This window comes from Atractosteus spatula, assembly GCF_055471065.1.
Source record: "Atractosteus spatula isolate fAtrSpa1 chromosome 10 unlocalized genomic scaffold, fAtrSpa1.hap1 SUPER_10_unloc_11, whole genome shotgun sequence".
In the NCBI taxonomy this organism is placed as follows: domain Eukaryota; kingdom Metazoa; phylum Chordata; class Actinopteri; order Semionotiformes; family Lepisosteidae; genus Atractosteus; species Atractosteus spatula.
In genome coordinates, this window is record NW_028296614.1 from 244,351 (window position 1) to 250,350 (window position 6,000).

A 6,000-nucleotide genomic window follows, 5' to 3' on the forward strand; every position below is an offset into this window, starting at 1 on the left:
CGTGCTGTGATTCCTTTACGGAACAGAAATGACAACCGAGGAGCCGAGAGATCATGTCAGCATTTCGCGTCTGAACGGAAAACACAAACGACCAACTCGGAATGACTTGCTTTTGACGCTTTTCAAAGCGTTCTTTGTGCACGACGACTGCGCCGCCTAGCAGATACAGATGGGTTGTACAACTCTGAACTAGCAAATGGAAGAGGGCTAAGCCCCCTCTCTTTTAGCCCAGGTTCGATCTGTCTCCCAGAATCACCAGGGCGCACGCACACACACACACCCGTGCCGTTGAAGTGCTCTGCTTCATTTCTAAGGGCAACTCAACATTCACTCCTACCCCGAGAACAGAAAAGACAGCGTCCGCAGCAACAACAGCTCAGGTCTCTGCACAGGAGCTAAGCTGCCCCCATCTCCTCTGCTCTGCGGCTCCTGCGGAGTGGAGTCCTGCCTGGAGCCGTGTTTGCAGGCGGCGGCTCCCCGCGCTCTGTCTGTGCGTCCAAGAGCTCCTGGGAGGAAGAGAGAGCCCTCCCACTCGGGGGCTTTTCCACGGTCTGTGTGAGGAGGGGCGGGTGTGTCCAGTAGCTTATCGAGCGGAAGCCTGGGGCGGCGGAGAGCTGTGATCGTGCAGACCTTGAGGTGTCACCTCTTTGTCTGCTTTCCCGCCCCCCCTCCTCCCAAGCTCTGCTCCAGAGTAGCCCGGCAACCCCTCACACCTGCACGTGTCACAACCTAAGGTGTGGTCATGAGACACCCATGGGGTGCTGCTCTGTTCTTGCTAATTGTTTCCTGCCCCTCGCAGGCAGGAGTCCATGCGAGGAAGATGCGCTGGACAGAGCTCAGAGGGCACAGCTGGGTGGCTTTCCTTCTGAGTGACGTTCCTGCAACACTCTCCCGCTCCTCTTGGTGCGCTCATGCCGCAACACAGGAAGGCTGGAGCAGGTGGCTGTGGGCTCTGCGCACTGCCGAAATAGGTCAGTTGGGAGAGCGTTAGACTGAAGATCTAAAAGTCCCTGGTTTGATCCCGGGTTTCGGCATTTTGTTTCATCGCGCCCTTTGTTCCTCTCTCCAGCGCCCCCTGCCTAAAGTGACGCTTCCCTTTCTCAGCCCGAAACGCAAGCGAGACACCAGCAGCGGTCCTTGCAGGTTTCCGTAGTGTAGCGGCTATCTCGTTCGCCTCACACGCGAAAGGTCCCCGGTTCGAGACCGGGTGGAAACAGCCTCTTTTTGCACGCTCCTGTACTTCACAGAGGTCTTGAGCGACCGGTCATTTGTTCCCAATGTATTTCCGGTGCCTTCATGCACTCTTGTACCAAACGCACGTTCCTTCTGTACGCGGAGCCGATCATTTGCAATTGGGCTGTGCCGACAGACCAGGACGAGCTCTGTCGGCTCAAAAGCAGCGCAGGACCTGCAACAACAACAGAAAGATTAGCATCCAGCGGGGGCCTCTTAGTGAGCCCAAGATCTCATCAAGAATCGGCTCCAGCAACAGGGCTGGGCGCATTGTTCCATTCTCCGACCACTCTCGGTGTAAACAAGTCCCTCCTGGTCTCTGCTTGAAATGCACTTTCCTGCGTTTGCTTTGGTGTAACTGGCTTCCCCTGCATGGGCGAATGTGAAGAAGATCCTTAGTAAGTCATTGAAGAAAACCGAGAAGAGGTCAGAGTGGCCTCTGTCGTTCATCAACGATCCAGTCAGGCAGTACTCCTCTGTAAAGCGCCGTTCGTTCACATCGATTGGCTTTTTTTTGCCTTCATTCGCGCAAGTAGTCAAAGCAGACGCCCCTATTCTGCCGTGACCCGGATTCGAACCGGGGTTGTTGCGGCCACAACGCAAAGTACTGACCACTATACGATCACGGCGAGTTACCGATACCCACGTGGCAGGGCGGAAAAGGCTGTGCTCTCTTCGTGTGATCTAATTCGGAAAAGTCCTGACGTTGCATTTCAACTGAGCCCCAGTATACATCGACCCTTCGACACTCTGAGTGACAACTCTCTTGCGCGTTTTCTCATATTTATGTAGTTTGCTTGCATGATGCCCGGAACAGCAGGGGTGTGTGCTCCCATATGGTCTAGCGGTTAGGATTTCTGGTTTTCACCCGGGCGGCCTGGGATCGACTCCCGGTATGGGAACCTGTCAGTTTTGCCTCCTGCTTTCCAAAAGATCAGCACCGTGTACGAAGGAGCCGCATTAAAACCACTCGAACGTGCAAATCGCGCGAGAAGAGGGGGCGCTTGTTTCCAACCGAAGACTTCTCGCGTGTGAGACGAGCTGATCATCCCTGCAGGAGGTGGGAGGGTTACTCTGGTAGACAGGGCTGACCTTCGGCAATAGGATTTATACTCTCCAAGATGATATTTGCACTTTCTGGAGAGGCGATTTTCTCCACTTCAGTAGCCCGATTTCGTCGATTGCGTGGAGAGGGCTGTAGAATGTGGCGCCGCCTTTCCTGCTCCGTCCATGACAGGCGTGCTGGTCTCTGGAGAGAGAGCACGGTCCATCAGCGCACTCCAATAAAGGCACTGGAAGCAGCTGAATCGCATTGGCGAAGCTCAGCGCTGGGCCGCTGGGCAGGGATTGCCACCGTTTCCGTAGTGTAGTGGTTATCACGTTCGCCTCACACGCGAAAGGTCCCCGGTTCGAAACCGGGCGGAAACAGACCGGCTTCCTTTGTCGGCACGCACAAAAGGGGATTGGGGATTCGCCTAGCGCAGTGATCGAACAGACCCACTCACCTCTTAGTGTGGCGGGATCTGCACAGTGCATGTCGCAGCGCATCCTGCTTTCACTTCAATGCGCGTCCTGATGTACCCCAGTCTCCCGCGTGACAGGTGCGGATAACCACCACTATACTAACGAGGAAGACATCGCTCTCTCCGACCCCCGGCATCGTGTCCCGACCCACCGTGCTGGAAGCCGACGCCTGCTGTGATTCCTTTACGGAGCAGAAATGACAACCGAGGAGCCGAGAGATCATTTCAGCATTTCGCGTCTGAACAGAAAACACAAACGACCAACTCGGAATGATTTGCCTTTGATGCTTTCAAAGCGTTCTTTGTGCATCGAACAGACCCACTCACCTCTTAGTGTGGCGGGATCTGCACAGTGCATGTCGCAGCGCTTCCTGCTTTCACTTCAATGTGCTTCCTGATGTCGAGTCGTGTGCCGTGCGGAGGCTCTGAAAGCGAGAGCAATGAAAAGGTGCACGGCGCTGTGAAAGAAAACAGAGAAGTGAAAGGCAGTCCTTTCTCTAAGGAGGTAAAAGAAAAGCTTTCTACTCCCCGTCAGGGAATCGAACCCTGGTCTCCCGCGTGACAGGCGGGGATACTTGCCACTATACTAACGAGGAAGACACCGCACTCTCCGATCCTCGGCATCGTGTCCCGACCCAGCGTGCTGGAAGGCGACGCGTGCTGTGATTCCTTTACGGAACAGAAATGACAACCGAGGAGCCGAGAGATCATGTCAGCATTTCGCGTCTGAACGGAAAACACAAACGACCAACTCGGAATGACTTGCTTTTGACGCTTTTCAAAGCGTTCTTTGTGCACGACGACTGCGCCGCCTAGCAGATACAGATGGGTTGTACAACTCTGAACTAGCAAATGGAAGAGGGCTAAGCCCCCTCTCTTTTAGCCCAGGTTCGATCTGTCTCCCAGAATCACCAGGGCGCACGCACACACACACACCCGTGCCGTTGAAGTGCTCTGCTTCATTTCTAAGGGCAACTCAACATTCACTCCTACCCCGAGAACAGAAAAGACAGCGTCCGCAGCAACAACAGCTCAGGTCTCTGCACAGGAGCTAAGCTGCCCCCATCTCCTCTGCTCTGCGGCTCCTGCGGAGTGGAGTCCTGCCTGGAGCCGTGTTTGCAGGCGGCGGCTCCCCGCGCTCTGTCTGTGCGTCCAAGAGCTCCTGGGAGGAAGAGAGAGCCCTCCCACTCGGGGGCTTTTCCACGGTCTGTGTGAGGAGGGGCGGGTGTGTCCAGTAGCTTATCGAGCGGAAGCCTGGGGCGGCGGAGAGCTGTGATCGTGCAGACCTTGAGGTGTCACCTCTTTGTCTGCTTTCCCGCCCCCCCTCCTCCCAAGCTCTGCTCCAGAGTAGCCCGGCAACCCCTCACACCTGCACGTGTCACAACCTAAGGTGTGGTCATGAGACACCCATGGGGTGCTGCTCTGTTCTTGCTAATTGTTTCCTGCCCCTCGCAGGCAGGAGTCCATGCGAGGAAGATGCGCTGGACAGAGCTCAGAGGGCACAGCTGGGTGGCTTTCCTTCTGAGTGACGTTCCTGCAACACTCTCCCGCTCCTCTTGGTGCGCTCATGCCGCAACACAGGAAGGCTGGAGCAGGTGGCTGTGGGCTCTGCGCACTGCCGAAATAGGTCAGTTGGGAGAGCGTTAGACTGAAGATCTAAAAGTCCCTGGTTTGATCCCGGGTTTCGGCATTTTGTTTCATCGCGCCCTTTGTTCCTCTCTCCAGCGCCCCCTGCCTAAAGTGACGCTTCCCTTTCTCAGCCCGAAACGCAAGCGAGACACCAGCAGCGGTCCTTGCAGGTTTCCGTAGTGTAGCGGCTATCTCGTTCGCCTCACACGCGAAAGGTCCCCGGTTCGAGACCGGGTGGAAACAGCCTCTTTTTGCACGCTCCTGTACTTCACAGAGGTCTTGAGCGACCGGTCATTTGTTCCCAATGTATTTCCGGTGCCTTCATGCACTCTTGTACCAAACGCACGTTCCTTCTGTACGCGGAGCCGATCATTTGCAATTGGGCTGTGCCGACAGACCAGGACGAGCTCTGTCGGCTCAAAAGCAGCGCAGGACCTGCAACAACAACAGAAAGATTAGCATCCAGCGGGGGCCTCTTAGTGAGCCCAAGATCTCATCAAGAATCGGCTCCAGCAACAGGGCTGGGCGCATTGTTCCATTCTCCGACCACTCTCGGTGTAAACAAGTCCCTCCTGGTCTCTGCTTGAAATGCACTTTCCTGCGTTTGCTTTGGTGTAACTGGCTTCCCCTGCATGGGCGAATGTGAAGAAGATCCTTAGTAAGTCATTGAAGAAAACCGAGAAGAGGTCAGAGTGGCCTCTGTCGTTCATCAACGATCCAGTCAGGCAGTACTCCTCTGTAAAGCGCCGTTCGTTCACATCGATTGGCTTTTTTTTGCCTTCATTCGCGCAAGTAGTCAAAGCAGACGCCCCTATTCTGCCGTGACCCGGATTCGAACCGGGGTTGTTGCGGCCACAACGCAAAGTACTGACCACTATACGATCACGGCGAGTTACCGATACCCACGTGGCAGGGCGGAAAAGGCTGTGCTCTCTTCGTGTGATCTAATTCGGAAAAGTCCTGACGTTGCATTTCAACTGAGCCCCAGTATACATCGACCCTTCGACACTCTGAGTGACAACTCTCTTGCGCGTTTTCTCATATTTATGTAGTTTGCTTGCATGATGCCCGGAACAGCAGGGGTGTGTGCTCCCATATGGTCTAGCGGTTAGGATTTCTGGTTTTCACCCGGGCGGCCTGGGATCGACTCCCGGTATGGGAACCTGTCAGTTTTGCCTCCTGCTTTCCAAAAGATCAGCACCGTGTACGAAGGAGCCGCATTAAAACCACTCGAACGTGCAAATCGCGCGAGAAGAGGGGGCGCTTGTTTCCAACCGAAGACTTCTCGCGTGTGAGACGAGCTGATCATCCCTGCAGGAGGTGGGAGGGTTACTCTGGTAGACAGGGCTGACCTTCGGCAATAGGATTTATACTCTCCAAGATGATATTTGCACTTTCTGGAGAGGCGATTTTCTCCACTTCAGTAGCCCGATTTCGTCGATTGCGTGGAGAGGGCTGTAGAATGTGGCGCCGCCTTTCCTGCTCCGTCCATGACAGGCGTGCTGGTCTCTGGAGAGAGAGCACGGTCCATCAGCGCACTCCAATAAAGGCACTGGAAGCAGCTGAATCGCATTGGCGAAGCTCAGCGCTGGGCCGCTGGGCAGGGATTGCCACC

General features: G+C 55.3%; 1 non-coding gene across 1 annotated transcript; it reads left to right on the forward strand.

The window, feature by feature from the left end:
* The first annotated feature begins 2,588 nt into the window (after positions 1-2,588).
* On the forward strand, positions 2,589-2,661 carry trnav-cac (transfer RNA valine (anticodon CAC)). Its single transcript has one exon. It is a non-coding gene; the product is annotated as a tRNA-Val (tRNA).
* The last annotated feature ends 3,339 nt before the right edge of the window (positions 2,662-6,000 follow it).